Below are 23,406 nucleotides of genomic sequence, written 5' to 3'. Positions count from 1 at the left end.
TCCATTGTGAGACTTGTTACTGCTTCTGGCATATTGAATACGCAGGGAACTTGTCAGGCTCTGCTGTGTGGGTGGGATACTCTTGGTAGCTTGACAGGCTCTCCGAGAGGGATGGAAGAATCAAACCTGGGTCGGCCGCATGCAAGGCAAACGCCCTACCCGTTGTGCTCTGTGTATCATGTACAAAATACTTAAAAGGAAAAAGACCACAAAGTGGTTACTATATTACTAAAAATAGAAATAATGATTAATCAATTACTATTTGGGTGTATTTCTCAGAGAACCAGTACACTAAAAAATAGCTAAAAATAAATAAGAAAATCAAATGCCTTATCTAAGGCATTATAATTATAGTTATAATGGTCTAACTCTAACTCACAGGCCAGAAGCATAGTCACTGCTGGCCTGTGAGTTACAGTTAATAGTTAATATAAACAAATATTTAGTGGAACACAGATACCCACTCCTCCCAATCTGTTTATGTATTGTCTGATGCTGTTTCTGCCTTTTAAGGGCGGAGATGAATAACTGAAAATAGAAGTAAAACACAGAAAAGTTTACTGGAGGTAAAAAAAAAAAAAGAGCTATAAAAATATATAATTAACAGAGCTAGAAAGGTTAACCCCAAGGGAAAGAGTGGAAAGCATGTAATTATGCCAAAATAGTGGAAAATGAAGGGATATTAAAGATAAGCCCCATTCTATGAGAATAAGAATGGGGCTTATAAGAAAAGTAAATCAAAACTGGTTTCAGACTCCAACGAAGTAAGTCAACAACTAGGATAATGAAAAGTTCTAATGTTACTTCTCATAACAATGGCCAATTTAAGTACCATATAAGGTCCCTGTGGGATATTCAATTGCGAAAAACAGTAACAAGAAGTCTCACAACAGAGACGTTACTGGTGCCCGCTTGAGCAAATCGATGAATAATGGGAGGACAGTGCTACAGTTCCTACTGCTCATGGACAATTCCATCTGAATATTCTCGATTCCAACCAAAACTCAAAATACCAAATACAAATTCATGATCTTAGCATACTCCTCTCCCTTATTCTTAGCCATAATAATTCAAGTCCTGCTCTTTTTATCTTCTGAATATCTCTAAAACACAGCTACTGTTTTCCATCTGCTTTACTTAACCACATGAGATTCACCATATCTCCTGCCATTTGATCACAATAAGTTCTTCACAAGCACTGTTTTCTTTTCAGGATCCATAATTTTACGGAACAACATCACTGCTGATATCTAACATAACAACAATTATCTGTACCTTAAACACACAGTGGTATACAAAAAACCAAAATATTCTGGTTTGCTTTTCCAGGGTATCATTTCAACATTTCTCAAGTCCTTTCATTTTTTTTTCAAGCAGGAAAAGAGGTAGAGCACAGCAATTTTACAAAAAAAAATGTTTTTTAAGAGGATACAGTTAATGTTTCATAAAGAAATAGGAAAAATGTTTGAAGAAGGAAAGCAAACGGAAGTGGTTGGAAGGAACAAATTCAGAGTTAATTTTTTTCATTGTTGCAAAATAAATCCATTTTTTCACTCACATGGTAAGTATGGAAAGTCATTACTTTATTAGGCTCTATAAAATATGCTCAGACATAATTCCTAAGTAAATCACAGAGATTCTGATAATTCTGTACCAAAATCTATGAGTGTGACACATTCTAAATTTCAATTTTGATTCACAGGAGCTAGGTGATGCTCCTAGATCCACAATGTTAGAGGAGATCACTGGAGAGAGTAATGAGCAGGATGAGAGTAAAAGGCAGATAATAATTCTGACAACATATATCATTTCATAAAATTAAATTCAATGGTAAGAGTACTTCTAATCAATTCTAGAATCCAATCCAATATCATGCCTAGGTCTGGGTTTTATATCTAAAGGTTTTGAAATTTGCCTAATGTTCACGGTCACGGTCACAGTCCTCCCGTTGTTCATCGATTTGCTCGAGCAAACCCGGTAACGTCTCTATCATGAGACTTGTTGTTATTGTGTTTGGTATATCGAGTACGTCATGGGTAGCTTGCCAGGCTCTGCCGCGCGGGCGAGATACTCTCGGTAGCTTGCCGGGCTCTCTGATAGGGGCGGAGGAATCGAACTCGGGTTGGCCATGTTGCCCGCGTGCAAGGCAAATGCCCTACTGCTGTGCAATAGCCTAATGTTATATTTTAAAATATTCCTTTTTTCAAACTAACATTTCCTTTTAAACGTGTTTTGGTGATACTGACTGAACTTAATTTTGCATCTAGAAAGGCTATCAAAATAGAAGATTATCCACTTTGTCAATCTTAACAATTCTTTGGGGTTTTTTTTAAACATCCTTATTATTAAAGCTTTTAAAACTAAATTATCTGCAAATTATTAAAAAATTTCCTGCTTTCAGGAAAAAAACACTTCAATTTTAAATTTCAATTTCAATTTTGAAAATACTATTCTTATTGGTATATCAAGCATCTCATTTTTATGTCCACTGACAAGCCAGAACACCAACTCTTTTTTTTTAAATATAGGAGTACTGCTATTTATTTAGCCACTGATTAGCTGATTCAATTTTGCAAGAACTCCACCTTACTTTTTTTTTTCATTTTTTATAATTTTATTTATTGAATCACCATGAGAGCAGTTACAAAGCTTTCGGGTCTAAGTCTAGGTCATACAATGAAACACCCTTAACTTTACCAGTGCCCATTCTCCACCACCAAAAACCCCAGGATACCCCCAACCCGCACCCTCCCCCTACCTGTGGGGCAGATGATTTCCACATTACTCTGTCTCTACTTTGAACACATTCAATATTTTGACACCAGACCCACCATTCTTATTTGAGATTTTACCCCAACACTAGGATCTGCTGAAAAGGCAACAGTAGACAATTTATGTTCTATTGCTGGTTATGAATAACATATGATGTCGTGTGGCTGCAGTAGGGCCATGTGATTTTGAAATTCCGAAATTTTAACACTTAAATCTGGAGGGATTTCTGCCAAAAGCCACTGGGCCACTGGGGTTCGAGATTTGCTCCTGAGTCTCTGGGATCATGGCCATTGAGCAGCTTGATCAGGAGCCAGAGAGGCCATTCGTGGGCGATGACTTGGGGTCTCGTTGGGGTGGGGAGGACAAGCCCGGCTCCACCCCATCCCGTGATGCCCAACAAGTTTCATCACTGAGGACCCAAGCCTGACTGTCCAATGGCCTCTGGAAGATGACAGCCACCGAGCCGCCAGGGGGAAGCAGGCAGAGGGACAACACCCTTTCCCCCCTGGGGTGGCCCGGCAACAGTAACCTACTGTGTGGTCCGGATGCATTTCTGCCAAAAACCGCTGGGTTTCGAGATTTGTTTCTGAGTCTCTGGGATCATGGCCATTAAGCAGCTTGATCAGGGTCCAGAGAGGTCATTCATGGGTGATGACTTGAGGTCTCGTTGGGGTGGGGAGGACAGGCCCGGCTCCCCCCCATCCCATGAGGCCCAAAATGTCTCGTCACTGAGGGCCCAAATCTGACTGTCCAGTGGCCTCTGAAGGATGGCAGCCATTGGGCCACCAGGGGGAACAGGCCAAGGCACAAAACCTATTCCCCTCTGGGTTGGCCCAGCACGAGTGACCTACTGCAGGGACCAAACACATTTCTGCCAAAAGCCGTTGGGTTTCAAAATCTGTTACTGAGTCTCTGGGATCAAGGCCATTAAGCAGTTCAATCAGGAACCAGAGAGGCCATACCTCCAAGTATATAGCTGAGCCGGAGGTGGTTTGTGGGTGTGTTTCCCACATACCTAACTTTTGGACATTTACTTTCTTGGTAAACTTTGCCCCAAGTTTTTGGGGTCTGGACAAAGGCACAGCAGCAATTTGGGGGTACCTGGAAGTCTGAAGGTGCCATCAGGCTGCTGCTGCACTCACCTCACAGGTACAGATAGACCTGCTGGCGGCATCATACCCCCATACCAACTCTTATTCTCAATCACAAACTCAAAATTATTTAAGTTCTTTATCAAACAAAGAATCTATAATTAATCTAAATTTACACTATGCATTTTTAAGTCACCGATAATGAATAATGACTATTATGCAAATCAGAATCAGGTACTATTATTCTAAAATCTCTACATTTATCAACTCACTTAAATCCAAAGTATTAGTGTCCTACAAGTATTTTAATAATGAAAGAAAATACACAAAGGAAAAGTATAAGCATGTATTTCCTCTAAGCAAATTTGATGTCCATATTTACTAATCCATTTTCTGGGCACAGGAAAAATGATTGCTTTCTTATCTGTCATCTGAACATTTACTAAGTTGAAAGAACACATGAATCCCGTCAAAAATAAAAAGAATGTTTCCCATTACCATTATAGAAACTGTTAGTGAAAACTAAAATACAAAATAAAGACTGTGACGATGATGAGTAAATTCTTATTAAAATGCAAAGAAAATAAATTATAATTCTAAAATAAATTATTCACTTAATGTTCTTTTAAAGCAATCATTATATAAAATAACTGAAAATTATTATAATAAATAAACTCTCTAAAGAAATACTGAAGAAAACAATAATAGCAAAATGCACACAGCAAACTACTCAGAATATTTACTTAAGATAATGAAAAATATGACCATGTTAATTAACATATTATATTATTTTTGTGTGTAGTTATATCTCCATTTTAAAACAACTAATCATCATCATGACAGATTTGGGGACTAGGGAAAAAACCTAATGGACTGAACTCATGCTTTGCATGCTGAGGCCCACAACACCACATGGACCCCTGTAATCACCAGGAACTGCTCCCAAGCACAGAAACAGAAGCAACCTCCCCCTACCCCACCACCCCCTCACCAGGTGTAACAGAAAAAAGAAACACAAACAAAAAGTATAAGAGTTTTAGTATCAGGTGAAATTGAATCTTTTTTTAAATAATATCGAGAACCATATACCAGGTATAAGTTCATACACAGTGACAGTGTATTTCTACAAAACTAAGAGATAGCACAGGAGGTAAAGAAACATCCTTGTATGCAGGGAACTCCAGCACATTCCCTCTGGGAACAAACCCCAAGCAATTAAATAACAGCAGACCCTGAGTACTTCCAAGTGGGGTCCTCATCAAAAAAAAAAAACAACTATACCATTCAGGATTTTGAAGATATGGTATGCATACACAATGGCTTACTATGAAGCTCTGAGGAATGATGAAATCACGCAATTTGCTGCAATCTGGGTACAACCCAAAGACACCATGTTGAGTGAAGTAAAACAGAAGAAGAAAGACAGACAGGATAATCTATGTATATAGAATAACTGGATGAGGAAATATAGTAAAGGGGGGAATGCCGAGATCACCGTTGACCCCAGAGTTTAGAGAGGAGAAAGAGAAGGAAAGAAATCAATGGAGGAAAGGATGAAGAAGAGAAAGTGAAGCAATGGGCAAACAGGGGTCAGTGTTTCAGTTATACGGTGATGTGGGAGAAAAGGATAGCTATGTATCCAAAACACACACTCAACAACACTAAAACATGAGACCTAAGCTGCAAACACTGGAAATTTGTAATGTGGAGGGACGTTGACACTAGTTGCAGGATTTGTGTTAAAATATTATATGCATAAAGCTCCACTATCAATAACTTTATAAATCTTTAAACAAATTAAAATTATTTTATAAAAGAATACTTGTGGGCCAGTGGAGTGATATAGAGGGTAAGGCATTTGCTTCCATGTGGCCAAGCCAGGTTCTATCCCCAGCATTCCATATGGTCAATATGGTTGCACTGGAGTGATTCCTAAGTGCAGAGCCAAGAGCATCGCCAGTTGTTGCTTAAAAAAAACAAACAAACAAACACTTGATGCATAGTAGCATTAAGTGCTCAGATTCCAAAAGTAGTGATTTTATATAGTTCACATGGAGAAAAATATCAATAAAAGGTTTTTGCTTTTAAAAGATTATACCATTCATATGGAACTAGAAAGAACAAAAAAAACCTGAAAAAAGTAAGTAAAAAAAAAAGAAGAGAATTTAAAGCCTCACATTGCTTCTAAAATATATTACACAAAGTTATAGTAAATAAAAATAGTTATATTAAGATACCACCTAATGATACTGCTATTAAGACAAAGACAAAACTAATGAAACAGAGAGCCCATTTTAAGAAAAAAAGGAAAAGTAAAATTATGACCAACTGATCTTCAAGAAGGGTTTCAAGAACAAACGGGGGAGGGATCAGGGCACTATAGTACAGTGGGCAGAGCTCTTCCCTTGCACACAGCTGACCCAGATTAGATCCCTGGCATCTCATAAAGTCCTTAGCCCACCAGGAGTGATTCCTGAGAGCAGATCCATGGGTAACCCCAGAGCCCCCCAGGTGTGGTGCTCAGGTTTGGTCTATGCAATGCTGCTTAGATCCAACAGTGCAAGAGGCCAGCAACACCATCCCAGCTATGCTCAGAGTAGTGCTTAGGCATGTGACGTCAAGAAGAGAACTCTGGGTCCCCAAGAGTTGCATGATGTGCTCGAGAGAAAAAGGAAGAACTCATTCAACAATGTTGAAGAAACTGAATAGTCACATACAAAAGAATAGTCACAAATACCCCTATCATAGTCATATGCAAAAATCAATTCTAAATACATTACTTATATGAAATTGTAAGATTTGTAGGAAAAAAACATAGGAAAATGCTTTATAATATTGATCCTGGCAATGATTTTTTGGATATGACAACAAAAGCAAAGATACACAGTTAGGACTACATCAAACTAGATTGCTTCAGAACAGAAAAGAAATCGATTTACTTAAATATTGAGCATATTAATTTTAATCTTTAAACTATGTTTATACATTTAGCAACATATGACTTTAATTTCATATATCTTTTCTGCAAGCTTAACCCTTCTAATTTCTAGTTTAAAACACAATCTTAAAAGGTGATTTAAAAAATGAAAATCACATGTTGTTTCAAATTTCTGACTCCAGCCAAATGACTTTATGGTCTTAGAGTTACTGGGCCCCAATTGAGTACATCCCTGAACAACTGGAGGACAGTGATACAGTGTATCTACACTATAAGTTCAAGGGCCAGTCTTGGTGGAGGCTGGAGCTGTCAGGCAGTGAGCATTGCTGAATCATCTCAGGAAAAAACAGGCCGCAGCATGCACAGTTCTGATGATGTCCAAAGAGGGTAAGGAATTGGTCATAAGTGAAGTATTTCCTCCTGGAGCCGAGTCAGAGGAACTAGAAGCAGACAAAACAGAGCTTGCTACATTTTCATCTCAAGTTAAATGTGGCTCGTTGGGATTAGAAAAAGTGCCTAGGAGGAAAATACAAATAATAATTTGCAGATCAATAATACTCTGATGCTTAGATTGGCCAATTTTGGTATCTTTGAAAAGTACAGCAATGTTTCTTTATTTGTGTAATTCCATTAACAAGATTTATGTAACTGTTTCATCTGGTCCGTGCTAAAAATTGTACAGAGAATGCATCTCCTTCCAGGCAGCCAGTAACCAAACAGTGAATTTACTTTTTTCCTGATTTTAGCCCATTTAATTTTTTTACATACATACAATATATCTCACCTACTAAATATAGAACTAAACATCATAAATTAAAAATACTAATGCTTTATCTATATGGAATCTGAGGCAGTTACTTAAGCAGGCCACTGGAATAAAAATGATGCAGACTCCACCAAGAAAGTTACAAATTACTCTACTCATTGAGTTACAAATGTACCCAAGGAACCAGATAAATCAGAGAAGCTTTTCTTTTTCAACTATTCAGACCATGTAAGTAGTCAGCCTATTTAACTGGACACAAATTTAGGATATTAACTAGCAAAAAGGACCATAAACTAGAATCCTCTCACCAAATAAAGTGGAGTGAGGGTGAGGGACAGAGGGAGGGAAGAAAGGAAAGAAGGAAGGAAGGAAGGAAGGAAGGAAGGAAGGAAGGAAGGAAGGAAGGAAGGGAGGGAGGGAGGGAGGGAGGGAGGGAGGGAGGGAGGTTCCTTGATCATCCTCTAGGACACTGGAGATTCTATGCTATAAAATAAAATATTTGCCAAAATCAAAACATTCATTTAGCTTTCCTCTGAGAAACTACAAATTCGAATCTTGAAAGCAAGATGAATAAGTGCATGGTCTAAGGCTAGTATTAAAATATTTCAATACTTCATAACTGATTTTCTAACTTTTATAAGCAATTTTTAAAGAGCAAGTCTAAATCAAAATTATGCCAGAAGGAATTTTAATTTCATTGAAAAAAATTATTTTATATTTGTAGAAACAAGAACTAGAATTTATTATTATAATACTTGAAATTAATAATTTTGAATAAAAAATTTTATGATTTGATATATAATGTATTAATAATATAAATATAGGACAATTTGCTTAAATACAGAAGCTAATCTGGTGGTGACAAAAGCAGAAATTCTTGGTATGTAAGAATTTAAGACTTCCAAAAAAAATAAAAGAAAGAATTTAAGACTTCCAAATTAACATCAATTTGTCAAATGAATTGCTTTAATTTGCTTTAATTAATAATTTCAAAACAATTATGGGGTTTACAACACAAACTTGTCTCATTCATTCATTAGTAAAATTCATGACCAAAGTAGCTAACTCTCACCAATCCTAAAACCTTGATTTTCCCTTTTAATTCCTTTGGACTCTAGGAATCAGAAAAGATCATCCGCTCATGGCAGCAGCCTGTAGACACCATGGTGAGTCTGGGTTGAAAAACTTTGATGACATGGAAGATTAGAGATTGCAGACCTTACTTACTAAGGCAAATTCTCAAGGGATTAGTAATAATAGAAAAATCCTACTCAAACAAAGACTCAAAGACTTTTAAAAATCAAACACCATTACAGTGACCTGATAATTGACTTTTTTGGCACAGAAAGTTTGGGGGCCACAACCAGCGGTGCTCAGAATAGCATACTGGGTGTCAGGGAACAAGCTCAGTTGGCTGCATCCAAGTCAAGTGCAATATCCTGTACTATCTTTCTGGTCCCCCCAAATATATAATAACCAAACTGGCAGAAACCAAAGGGGAAGGTGAACTCCTTATAACAACCAGGGAGGGGGGACAATACATACGGATTAAGGGATCAACAGATCGAGAAATCTTAGTAACATACTTGCACCAAGTAAATGTGCATCAAAGTTTATACATCAGTGGGATAATAGACTTTAGGAGACACAGGAAGAGCAACACAATAAGGTCACAGTGGGCGACTTTAACAGCCCATTCTCATCATTGAACAAATCATATGTATGGGAAAAAATTACCTTTAAATTAGGAAATGGCAGAACTATGATTAATAGACATGTAAAGGGCATTCCACTTCCACCTTCACTTCTCCAGTTCATAGAGAACATGCTACATTCAATCTGATCAACTGGTTTGGACACAGATAAGTAGCTAGAAAAGGTTTCACAGAGATATGTAGCTGAAAAAGAATTTGTTTCAATAGCTTTTCATATAACTGTGTATATTTGTCTTTGATACTACATTCATGCTATAGCACACAGTAGGGCATTTGCCTTGCACGTGGCCAGCCCAGCTGACCCAGGTTCAATTTCTTCACCCCTCTCACAGAGCCTGGCAAGCTACCAAGAGTATCTCGCCCGCACGACAAAGCATGTCAAAGCCTGGCAAGCTACCCGTGACATATTCGATATGCTAAACACAGTAACACAAGTCTCACAATGGAGACATTACTGGGCCCACTCATGCAAATCGATGAACAACGGGAGGACAGTGCTACAATGCAGTGCTACTACATTCAAACTCAACAATAGTTTCTTAGGTGAAATTTAAAAGATAGTATTTATTCTGGGTTGGAGCGATAGCACAGCAGTAGGACATTTGCCTTGCACGCAGCCAACATGGCCGACATGAGTTCAATTCCTCCGCCCCTCTCAGAGAGCCCGGCAAGCTACCGAGAGTATCTCGCCCGCAAGGCAGAGCCTGGCAAGCTCCCCGTAACGTATTCGATATGCCAGACACAGTAACAACAAAGTCTCCAATGGAGACGTTACTGGGCCAGCTCGAGCAAATAGATGAACAACGGGAGGACAGTGACAGTGACAGTATTTATTCTGTTACATTAAAATCTGGTCTTATTTTACACTTCGAAAGGCAATTTTTCTATGAACGTTCTGTAATATAATGGATTAGCCAGACAAAATAAGTTTATCAGCTTTGCAAATGTTAATAGATTTTATTTTAAAATAACTTTTAATGATTTTATCAGAAAGGTTTTTTATATTTAATTTTTTTTTCAAAATTCTGATTTCCACTTGCAAACATAAATTTTGTATCTGGCAACAAATGCTATCAGTAGTTTTACTTGAAGTAAAAGTCTCAGTGTTTTCATTTTTAAGAAAAATGCTTGCCAAATACCCAAGTCAAAAATAAAAAGTGATTTGGCTCTTTGTTTTTCTTTCAAATAAAAATGGAATTCCATGAAAAAAAAAGGCAGTTATATAAGGTGACAACTCAAAAAAATTCAACAGATGTATTAAAACATCATACTTTGATACACAGCCTCTGTGTCATATATGTAGTTTTCACGGAACAATCAGTCTAAAAGAACTCATGTATATATTGTATACAATTGCTTTTACCTGCTAAATTATGCCCTTAGAATTATGTAGCAAGTAAGAAACTATAAAAGGATTCTGATAATCCAAAAGCAAGAAAGCATATTTGTTAGAAATGTCAGGATGGGGCATTCTAATGTGCTGAGTCCTCCCCTGAAACAATAAAAAGTAATAAAATCTCAGAACTTATCTAAAAAATTAAATGTATACCACTAAAATATACGATTGTTAACATAAAAACAGATTGAATGTTTTCAGTTATAAAGACAGAAAAATGAATTACTGAATGTGAGACACAGCAATATTATTTTTATTCAAACACCATGAAAAATCAGCTTGGAAAAGAACAACATATCCTACAGAAGCTATAGGCCAAAAATTAAAAAACAATATTCATATCACTGGACTTCTCATAAATAATGCTGTTTTGAAAAAACAATGTTGGCAAAAGATACAACTCGACAGATTCAAAATTAAGTAAATCCCACAGAAAATAAGCTCAAAGAAATCTATAAAGCACATCAAAATTATACTTCTAAAAGCAAAAGAAAAAAATAATCCTTAGAAAGTCAAGATAAATGACACTTTATAAAAGATCAACAATTCAAATAGAAAATAATTTATCATCTGAATCCATGGGGGTCTGAAATTAAGCCCAATATTTTCGGATTTTCGTGATAGCACAGTGGTAGGGCGTTTGCCTTGCACACAGCCAACATGGCCGACCGGAGTTCGATTCCTCTGCCCGTCTCGGAGAGCCCGGCAAGCTACCTAGAGTACCTCGCCCGCATGGCAGAGCCTGGCAAGCTCCCCGTGATGTATTCGATATGCCAAACACAGTAACAACAAAGTCTCCAATGGAGATGTTACTGGGCCCGCTCGAGCAAATCGACGAACAACGGGAGGGCCTACAATATTTTTAAGGTGCTAAAAAAAAAATAATTATCAATCCCATCTTCTCTATCAAGAAAAAATGTCCTTCAGAAATAAGTGGAATGAAAAGATATTTAAGCAAAAGAAAAGAAAATGTGTTGCTTAACAGATGACTCAACTCATAGAAATTGATAAAGTTTGGGTTTTCATAAAGGAAAAATTAATAGTAAAATATAGAAACAAATATAATAGATAAAATTTAACCTCTTAATCTTTCTTAACCATTTTAGAATAGAAGCAAGAGCATAGCATTATAAGATGTGGGGTTTAAAGAAGTATATAGAAGAAATAGTTAAAGCAATCAAACTTTTAAAATGGAGAAGGTAACAAGACTAAAATGGAAGTGAAGTTTCTATATCTAACTCAAAGTGGTAAAATATCAACAGTGGCTGTGAGAAATTACACATATATGTGGTAATGCCTTCAGCAATTGCTAAGAAACTACATAAAGTGATAAGACAATGGAAAAAGAGTATTTTAAATAAAACAAAGCAGACTGAAAAAAAAGAATTGAAAAAGATAAAAATTGGCAATGGATATAAGAAAATACATAAACAGGAAATAGGAAGCAAAATTGAAAATTTGATATATGCCATTACTTTTTAAAATTTTTTATTTCAGTCACCATAATTAACAATGCTGTTAATGATAGGTTTTCATGCATATAATGCTCCAATGCCATACCCTCTACCATAGTGTCCACTTTCCTTCACCCTGTCTCAGGTTCTCCCCTACTCCTATGTCACAATATAAATTGTTTAAATATACAATTAAAATAAGACAGCAAGGGGCCAAAGAAATAGTACACCAGGTAAAACACTTGCCTTAAATGTGGCCAACTTCAGTTCTATCCCTGGCACTGCACATGGTCCCCCAAGTACCACCAGGAATGATTCTTAAGCAGAGTCAGGAGTAAGTCCCAAGCACCACCAGGTGCCAGATATAGCTGAAGAATGTATATGTGTGTGTGTGTATACATACATATACCATATGCATGCACATATATGTATATACATATATACACACATATATAGTGTATAAGGTAAAAGGTAAAGGCCCTCCCGTTGATCGTCGATTTGCTCGAGCGGGCCCAGTAACGTCTCCATTGGAGACTTTGTTGTTACTGTGTTTGGCATATCGAATACTCTCGGTAGCTTGCCAGGCTCTCCGAGAGGGGCGGAGGAATCGAACTCAGGTCGGCCATGTTGGCCGCTTGTAAGGCGAACGCCCTACCCGCTGTGCTATGGCTCCAGTCCATATATAGTGTATAGAGAGAGAAAAAGAGGGAAGGAGGGAGAGATAGAATTTCAAAGTATAACCCACCTAGAAGCTGTTTTCAAAAACCTCACTTCACACATAAATGAATTAAGTAGACTAAAAGTGAAAAAAGAGAAATGATACAGCATGCAATTATTAGTTTTCTGAAAGCAGTAGTTGCAATATTAACATCAGTTAAAAATAGCTCTCAGAGCAAACAAAATAACTAAAGGTAAGAAAGACCATTATGAAATTATACAAACCTCAATACACCAAGAAGACATAGTAATTCCAAAAGCATATGTACAAACTGCTTCAAACTACATAAATGAAGATAGAGTCGTCAAGCAAAAAAGAAAAAAAATCACAAGTTTACCCCACTCTCAATAAGCAAGAGATTAGTTAAGACTTAAAATCAACAAGGCAGAGCCTGGCAAGCTACCTGTGATGTATTCGATATGCCAAACACAGTAACAAGTCTCATGATGGAGATGTTACTGGGCCCGCTTGAGCAAATCGATGAACAACGGGAGGACCGTGACCGTGAAAATCAACAAGGATATGAGCAAACTCGAATATCTAATACCATTAATCAAGAGGATCTGGATGAAATTAGAACATGCTCCTCAACAATAAGAATGCACAGTTTTGTTTTGTTTTGTTTTGTTTTATTAGTGAAACACCATGTGGTACAGTTGTTGACCTTACAGGTTTTTGTACTTGGGTTTCAGTCATACAATGATCAATTATGATCATTATCCCTCCACCAGTGCCCATTCTCCACCACCAATGATCCCAGTAACCCTCCCACCCCTCCCATGCCCCCATCCCATCCAGCCTCTATGGCAGGGCTTTTGTTTTTTTGTTCTTTCTCTCCTTTTGGTTGCTGAGGTTTGCAAAAGAGGCACTGAGTGGCAAACATGTTCGGTCTATAGTCTACTTTCAGCATGCATCTCCCATTCTGGGAGGATCCTCCCAACACCCTTTACTTGGTGTTCCCTTCTCTGTCTGAGCTGCCCTTTTGCCTAGCATGTGCAGCTTGTCTGTAACTTATCTCGACTATTCTAGGATGTTGGTCTCCTATTTTGTTACTTTACGTTCCCCAGATGAATGCAATCTTTCTATGTCTATCCCTTTCTTTCTGACTCATTTTGCTTAGCATGATACTTTCCATGTAGTACCATTTGTATGTAAATTTCATGACTTCATCTTTTCTAACAGCTGCATGGTACTCTATTGTATAGATGTACCAAAATTTCTTTAACCAGTCATCTGTTCCCGGGCACTCGGGTTTTTTCCAGATTTTGGCTATTGTGAACAGTGCAGCAATGAACATAGAAGAAGAATGCACAGTTTTTAAGTGCTGAGAATGGAACCTGGAGCCTCTGAAGGCAAGGCTCTGGTCCCTGGGTTAGCTTCTGTTTCTGACTTATTCTGGTTTATTTTTTAGGCCACACCTGGTGGTAGCAGGGAACCATGCAGTACCAGGGTCGTTTGGGAAGCCAGGCCTCCCACAAGCAAAGCATACACACTAGTCCTGTGAACTCCTGGCTCTTTGTTGTTTTGGGTTTTTGTTTGTTTGTTTCTTTGTTTGAGGGCCACACCCAGTGGTTCTTGGGGGTTATTCTTGGCTTTGCATTCAGGAATTACACCTGTCAGTACTCGGGGGACTACATGGGATGGATGTCAAGGATCGATCCCCGGCATCCAATATGGTCCCCTGAGTCTACCAAGAGTGACCCCTGATAGCAGGGTCAGGACTAAGCCCTGAGCATCACTGGTGTGGCCCAAAAGCAAACAAACTAAAAACATGCAGACAACAGACATTCTACAACAATATTACAGGAAAATTAGTCTCTTATTACTAAATACAATGCCAGCTACAGAGCTCTTATAGGTGGTTTTTATTAGGTTGACATGGTTTCCCTTCTGTTCCTAGAGTACTGAGACTTATCCTCAGAATATACGGCAGACTCTACAAATGCTTCATCAATGCATCAATTGATAGTGGAAAACTTACGTGGGGAATATCCACTTGATATTAAATGCATAAACAGCCCACCTTTCGAATGACAAGAATAGACATAGCTATATCAAGGAGAAAAATCTTTTAGAGCTACCATTACATAATTTTACTTGGAGATTTAAATATTTATATTTATAGAGATTTCCAAGTATATTTGTGTAATTTTGTTCCCAGTAGAAGCAACACTTTTGGACCTTCCCTTCATCCTACACTTATTATTCTTATTCCTTATGAAACCTAAAAACAAAATTCAGTTACATGCTCAAGCAAACTATAAAAACATACAATACTATAATTAGCAAATAACATATTTGTCTTCAATCCCTTAGTCAAAGAAAATATTTCTTGATACATATTATATATATCCGCCCCTCTCAGAGAGCCTGGCAAGCTACCAAGAGTATCTCACCCCCACGGCAAAGCCTGGCAAGCTACCCGTGAGATATTCAATATGCCAAACACAGTAACAACAAGTCTCACAATGGAGACATTACTGGTGCCCGCTTGAGCAAACTGATGAACAACGGGAAGACAGTGCTATTATATACCAAAGTTCAACTTTTAAAAATGAAAATACCTCCCATTCTGAAATTACAATTCCTTAACATATGCAGCAGTAAGCTTTTCTTTCTGCCAAAATGTTCATTTGGCACTGACTTTTGGCAAGTGGGAAAGCTCTTCCACTTATAAACACTCTGCTTGATTTTAAAAGCACTGATCCACCCAATTCAAACTTTTCCTTAGTATTTGTCTATTTGCATTATAGCAAGCTTCAGAGGGAAATGTTAAATAGTTCAATGATAATGAGTTGAAACTTATTATGTTGAAACCTATTATAAAGTTGATATGGATTCAAAAGAGATATCAGAGGGTCAGAGAGAGCACAGGAGTCAAGGTATGTCTTACATGTGGCTGTTATTGTTTGAATCCCAGCACCATCAGGAGCGACCAAGCACAAAGCCAGGAGTAGCCCAGTGCACTGGCAGGTATGACCCCTCATTACCCAAAAATTAGATATCAGAAATTGGGGAAGGGAAGCTTCCACTTGATATTAAAAATTATCTTTTTCCTAGCACAGCGGGTAGGGTTTTTGCCTTGTATGTGGCCAACCTGGGTTCGATTCCTCTGCCCCTCTCAGAGAGCCCAACAAGCTACGGAGAGTATCCTGCCCACACAGTAGAACCTGGCAAGCTCCCTGTGGTATATTAGATATGCCAAAAACAGTAACAATAAGTCTCACAATGGAGACGTTACTGGTGCCCACTTGAGCAAATCGATGAACAACAGGAGGACAGTGCTACAGTGCTACAGTGCCATTAAATAAGTTAAAAAAAAATAAAACTTCTATATGTAAGTTCATCCTTTTGTTTATATAGAACAAAAATTCTGCACCTACTAACACAATAACTGAGGGGCAACTGCAGACCAATTTCTAATCCAACTATAATTTTTCATGAGAATGTTGCTTTCTTTGCCTTTTTAAAACAAAGCTTGATTTTTCAAATTGTTCAAATGGATGAAATAATATCTGTAAATCTTCAGGATCTAGACAAAGAGATGCTAAGTAAAGATTTTTATCTTGGATTTGATCAAACCTAAGGCTAAATGAAAATTTTCCCATCTGGTTTTCATGTAAATTAAGCTGATTATAGAGTGTTCAAATTCTATCTTTCCTCTCCATTAGAGAAGTTAACACACATTTGCTGGTTAACTGATTCTAAATAAAAACTGAGATGTAGGCTAAAATTATTCTTGTTTTTTAGTAATCACTATGAATATCACATGTGGTCACAGATTTTATTTGTGGAATGCCTTGAAAATGCATCTTAAATAACAGCGATAATAAAATTACCCATGAAAGTTTTCCCATGGAATCCAATGATTCAAATAAAATCCATACTTGCTAACTCTTTCTACTAATACTTCATGTAATCATCCATATATCACAAAACCAGCCAAAGTTACTAGTAGGACCACATTGATTAAACAGATTTTACATAAATAATTATTTTGGTTTGGAATTCTTTAAGTTTACTTGGGCAGGAGTAAAGGCTGAAGTTCCCCCCAGTAGTGTTTGGGAGGTCTGGGAACCATTCCTTGACAACACAGGTCCAGAGGTAGGGACCAGACAGTTTAGTTAATGATGCTGTGTTGCTCAAGGGCGACCACAGCTACACAGGGCAGTAATGGAGGGTGGGAGAGGAGAGCAGAACGTGGTGTAAAGGAATCAACTCAGGCCTGAGATATCTCCTTAGTCCCTCCACAGATAAATTTTAAGTGAGCTAAATTTCTTTAAGAAACAAACATCATGCTCCCTTAAATGAAAGGTCTACCAAGCAGCAATAAAAGTCAAATCCAAACAAGAACCATAAAATATTCTTGAAGCTGCTACCAGATGACTGCTCATCTAACCTCTAAATCTACAAATTTTTAATTTACTTAAAATCAACTTTACTGAAAATATACGAATGAAGAATTTCTTTGTTTTTTGTTTCGAACTACACAAGTGATGCTCAGGGCTCACTCCTGACTCTGCTCAGAGATCATTTCGGGTGGAGCTAAGAGGACCATATGGGGTGCTAGGGACAGAACCCAGCTCAGTTATGTGAAAAGCAAGTGCTCCACCCACTATAGTATGGCTCCAGTCCCAAAAAGGGAGAAGAAGTTTTCTAAAAAACAATACTGGTATCTAACTGAATAGCTGTGGCACCAGTTCAGACTGTAAAACAGCAAAAGAAATAAAATGTTGAGAATAAATTATTTGTCAAACATAAAGCTCCATTTCACATGACTAAACTGAGGAACAAAAATAACACAGAAAGCTGAGTGCCACCATTAGAAAAATTAAACAATGTGCATGGCTCTGCATATCCACTAGACCAACAGTATCATCATCAACTTCAAAAGAAAGTTCTCAGAGACCTATGGGTCAGCTCTGGAAGGACCCTGTGACCCTCTGACCTCTTAAGTAAATTTTCAAGGAGGCAAAGAAACACAGGCCAACTAGTTCCTTGCAAGTATAAAAGTGCAGTGAAAAAAAAGACTTGATCATTCAGCTTCCCAAAGTATAAAAAAAAACTCTAACACTTTCTTTGCGTCAACTACACTGTGAACTATGAGCAGTAAATTTAAATGGAAAACTAACACAGAAATAAGGAGTCATAAATAATAAATAAGGAAACCTATTTTAATTTACATTTCCAACTTTAACTTTAGCTTCATCCTAGAGACTCTGTTGGTTGAGATCAGTCACAAAATACCTCTCTTCCCTCCATGTTGGGCTGTCACAAAAATAATCTATCAGTTCTGGAAGAAGGAACCTCTTCGGGATTTGTAATATGATACCTAGGTTTTCTATGTCCTTTGGTGGCAGATCTTTGAACCAATCTTTCTTCTCCCTTCCTGTGTTCTCAGCAGGTTCTTATAGCTTGACTGCCCCTTCCACCAGCAATCAGAGAACCTTAATGAGCTCCCTGCTCATTAGTTCCCACTTATTCATTCCCTGGAGGATGAGGTACTTGAAGGAAATTCAGGCAAGTGTGTGGAGGAACAAATCAGGGTCCCTGGCCAGGGTACTTCTCCAACATTAGGGTCCTGTACTCTGATCCAAGCGTCCCTACTGATGGGGAAACTGAGGCCCATACTCTCTCCTCCATAAAATCAATTTCCACTAGCAAAGGATTCTGGGAATGAGCACAGAAGAGTATTTGAACACAGGAAGGGGCTATTGGGAATGTTGGAGACACGGAGGGGAGTGAGGCGGGGAACTTAATGTCCATGACATATAACTTTGTCAGATTCATAGGACTTTTGTTAAGAATTAGGGGGAAGTCCAGAATTATTGTGTGGATTCTCCAAACTGCAGAGCAAGAGAGGGTTCCTATCTGTACTCTGTATAGTCAGGATACAGAAGTTATAACCCTGGGAATCTGGTACAGGAAAAGGAAATATGCTAAAGATTGAAGGAGAAAGATATTGTGTGGGGACAGAATAGATGCTGGAGGCAAAGTAGGGAAACTGAGGTTTCCATATACAACATTGGGACCTGAGTATGTGCCTCTTATGTGAATTATGCTCTTATTCGTACTGAAACTTTCCTCCAATTTTATTTACACCTTCTCCCCGCAATGGTACTGTTAGCCTTTAGAAAGCCCCTAGACTGCTTAATTTAACTAGTCATGTTTTTCACTTGTTTGTTTGTACCATATGCTGCAGTGTTCAAGGAATTTTTCCTGTCTCTGTGCTCAAGAGTGACCCCTGGGGCGTTCAATGGAACATATATGGTGCCAGGATTTGAACCAGGGTGATGGCCAACTCAACCGCATGCAAGGCAAGTGCTTTTTCTCCTATACTATCTTTCCAGCCCTAACCAGTCTAACAAAAAGTATATGTTTCTAAAATAATATACTCTAAGGATAAGATAGAATTATAAATTATTAATGTACAAATATTATATACTTAATGGGGAAATATTCCAAAGAGGACATATACAATGATTTCAAAAGTATTTGCTTAAGACAGTAAGACTAAAAACTTAAACCTCTTCACCCATAAATTTTATGTGACTCCAGTGCATGAAATTAATTTCTAGAGTCTATATAGATACTACAGGGGCTAAGGCATTTGCTTTGCACACAGCAGACTCCATTTAGGCTCAGGAGCTGAAAATGGCCCTACAAGCAGTACTGAGATACCACCTAAAGTATAGAGCCAGGAGTCAGCCCTGACCCTTGCCAGATGTGGCCCTAGAACCCAAAACAACAAATCTCAAAAATATTGAAAATTTTTGGCTAATGAACAATGTATTAATCTCAATACAATTTATTGCCATCAATAGTATAACAACAATGCTTAGGAAATTATTGTATCTATATGAAAGAGAATTATACAACCATTTTAAATTGTTCATGGTACAAGGTAAAACTGAATGCAAAACCTCAAAAAGTAAAACTCCATAAATTCAGAGTAAACAAATCATAAGTAACCTATATAGTACAATTAAAGCTATGCAAGGAAAATACGGAAGGAACTACATCAAATATTATTAGTGATTCTCTAGAATGATTATAGTGCATTTTTTTCTTATTCTATTATATACTGTTCATGACTGAACATGATTAAATTTTTTTTGAAAAAAAAAAGAAAACAAACTTTCTTGGGCCAAAAAAATATTCTACTTCCATAGAAAACTCCCCAGGTTTAGATAAAAACTAATCCTTTTAATACCAGTTCCCAGATACACTGTTTTCAGCAAGGACAATTGGAGAAAAGCATAGAAAGATTTGTGAGCAAGACCAGTCAAAGAGAAACTTACATTGTTCAGAAAACTATCCTGGTTTCTTAATTCGCAAATAAATTACAGATTTCACCATCTGATTTTCAAGATTTGTCTTAATTTGTCACTCTATATCAAGACCATGTATGAACACTTCTCAGCCAACCTCTTTGTCTAGCTTTCTCCTGACTGTAGAAAGCCTTCTCATCTCTGAAGAGTGAATTAATTTATTTTCATCCCTGCAAACATTCCAACTCCTCTGATAACTTCAGTTTCTACTTTTTACTCTTTTTTGAGGTATTGCTATACCATTTATATATGCTCCATCCTTTTTTTCTGATAGTAAGTCAATTCTAATGATTTTGTTAATATTCAAGCACTTTGATTTCCTTGAGGTTAAAAATTTAGACAGTAAGAAGACAACAGTCATTTGACAAAGATAAAACACATATGCAAAGGAAGAAAGTCTAATATTTTTGGTGATGTTATCTAAGTGTACTGTCCTTGTTTAAAACATTTCTACTGGCCCTCCACCACTGATACATACACTTCCCTTTTGTAAAAAAAAAAAAAAAGTAGTGGTGTTGTATTTCTTGTTAATTATTCATACCAATTCTGCTCACCCTCTTGGAATTATATAAATTGAACTTGAAAATGAAATCAGGATAGACTCTATGGCCAAATAAACAAGAGAAAATTACTTCCTAAGATCAAACTTATTATAGGATGCAACTTCTCTCAAAATCTAATCTGAATGATGAATGCAGAAGGCAATGGGTTTAGTGTATCAATACCCCATTAACTTAAAAAAAAAAACTCTACCAAGTAGATGGTTCAATACTTGAGAACTGATGGACTGACTTGAGTGCGTTCCTGTCAGCCATCAAGTACTTTCACAGTACTTAAAGATAATGAGCGTTTGCACTTTAGCAATCTGACTCCTGAGCCATCAAAAAGTTGTACATCTTAAAGTGAAAATGCATGAATCATAAATGAAAACCAATCACACGACAAAGCAATAGTCAAAGCAAACACCTAGCATCTACAATTTCTGCAAATACAAAAAAAAGCACACAAATCAACATAACTTGATACTGAAGGGCATGGCAAAATAAATCAATTCACTTTCCCACTTGATAAGCTAATTCCCACTTAGCTATAATACAAACACACTCTCTTTTTAAAGAGATATCTAACACCCAAGAATCTGTGCTTATCCACATCCCACCACTTACTAGCTGTACTTTTTTTTTTTCAGTTATTTGGCTTTAAAATAAGGTATTGATAGCTATGTCAAATCCAGGTTGGAATGAGTCACATCAGTCAGCTGTAGCTGTTAATACTCTCATTGAAAACAGTTCACACACCCTATGAACTAGTGGCTGTTTATACTGCCAGCATTCTCTAGAGGCTTTAGTTTGTTTGTTTGTGGTGCCACACCCAAAATGCACTTACTCCAGCCCTGTGCTCAGGGATCACTCCTTGATGACCCCTGGGATAATCTGGTTGAGCATCAACAAGTACTACCATCCGAATCACATTTAGCATCTTCTGTTAGAACTTCTTTGGGAAATGCTATGCAAATATTTTTTTGACATATGATTTCTAAGAAAATAGAAATTTTTTCCCACATGACTCAGAATTCTCTCACTTTCATACCAAACATTAAGTCTATACACAGAAGTTCGCAGCTTGTTGCTGCTGTTTGGGATTATGCCTATGAAAAGCAATCAAAGTATTAATATTTAATAGACAGTACATATGCACACTTGGACACACTATTAATACAGCAGAAGGCTTGTGATCCTTGGCGACTGAAAAGCCTTATATTCAAGTTCCTGTCTCGTGACCTTGAGTGGATACATTTAACTTTCTATCTCCTTACTTTGCACATTTGGGTTGTTGCGACGACTTCACGGAATAATAGATGTCTAAAAAGCAAGTGCCTCGGCTCTAAAAGCTTTATTTCAGACCTCCCTTAAATCTCTTACTCTTGTGACAGAATCGGCCCCATGCAGCTTAAATACAACTAGGAGACAGCATCCTGCCTGCTTACACAGTAGCAGCAAAAAGCGGGGCGCTGGGAAACGGAACGGATGATGGCCATGAAGTCAGCATCCCAAAAGGCAAGAAGTAGAGAAATGGAGAGGCCCTAGATTTTACAGGCAGGTGCGAAACAGACACCAGGCTGACACACTTTGAAGATTGCACCTCATCCTCCAGGGGATTTGTCCCAGGAAGAGGCACCAGGCGAGATTTGAGACCAAGCGAGCAGAGAACAGCCTGGCCCTCCGGGCCTGGCCCGACCCCTCCCGCCCTGACGGACCTTCGGCAGGCTGGAAATCGGATGGGGGGTGTGGGGCAGAGCGCGGCGGCAGGCCGGGGCGGGGGGGCCTCCCCCAAGCGGGCAACCCTCCCGGGACCAGAAGGGTGCTGAATCACGACCACCACCACCACTGCCAGCAGCAGCAGCAGCAGCAGCAACAGCAGGAGCCCGCGGAGGGAAGAGTCCTGGGACCAATGATTGTCCCGGGCGGGGGTAGGGTGGGGGCAGGTCTCGGGAGCAGGGGTCGCGGAAAGGGGGTCGCTAGGATGGGGCAGGGGTCCTCACCAGGGAGAAGACAGCCTAGCCCCGCTTCTCGCCTCCTCGCAGCCGGTGCTCCCGCTGCCACTCTCGGGCTCCCCGTCTCCCCGCGGGCAGTCCCCCGCGGCCCGGCAGCTGGCACCGGCGGTCCGCCGCTCCTCGGCGCCCGCGACAGCCACCGCTCTGGCTCTGGTGCTCCGCCCGGAGCAGCTGGAGCAGCTGGCACCGCCCAAAGAGGTGCGGCCTCCGCGGGTCCAGACCAAGGGCCGGCCTGGCCCGGGGGTGCGCGACGTGCGGGGCGGAGCGGACGCCCAGGGCGCGTGGGGCTGGCGACGCCTGGGAGGAGCCAAGCACGAGGGCGGGGGGACCCCCGCACCCCACCGTACCCCCGGCGCCGAGAGGGCATGGGGCTTCGGGGGCCATGGAAGATCGGCAGCTGTCGCAGTGTTTGGTGACGGTCGCGATTGGCTTTTCCCGCGCACCCCCCTCTGGGCTTGCCTTGGTCCCGCTCGGGGCTCCTTTAGAACGCGGCAAACAGAGGACCTAGCAACCCGAGCGCCGGGGCGGGGTACCCCGCCGAGGCGATGCAGAGGGGCGCTGGCCCGAGCTCTCTGCCTTTGCGTCCCGCCTTGTCGGCCGCGGGGTCCCCAGAGCCGGGGCTCAGTGCACAGCACCCCGGAGACGTGCCGCCGAGCACCACAAGGGCAGGT

General features: G+C 39.1%; 1 protein-coding gene across 1 annotated transcript in view; it reads right to left on the bottom strand.

Moving 5' to 3' along the window:
- TTLL7 (tubulin tyrosine ligase like 7) overlaps nucleotides 1-22,954 on the bottom strand; it is a 174,862-nt gene extending 151,908 nt beyond the window's left edge. The window contains exon 1 of the mRNA XM_056123661.1: nucleotides 22,724-22,954. The gene's annotated coding sequence lies outside the window, so the exon portion shown is untranslated. The remainder of the gene's footprint in view (nucleotides 1-22,723) is intronic.
- Between the last annotated feature and the right edge of the window lie 452 nt (nucleotides 22,955-23,406).

Source organism: Sorex fumeus, unplaced genomic scaffold, assembly GCF_029834395.1.
Source record: "Sorex fumeus unplaced genomic scaffold, SorFum_2.1 ptg000047l, whole genome shotgun sequence".
Classification (NCBI taxonomy): Eukaryota; Metazoa; Chordata; class Mammalia; order Eulipotyphla; family Soricidae; genus Sorex; species Sorex fumeus.
This window is presented reverse-complemented; position numbering and strand designations above follow the sequence as displayed.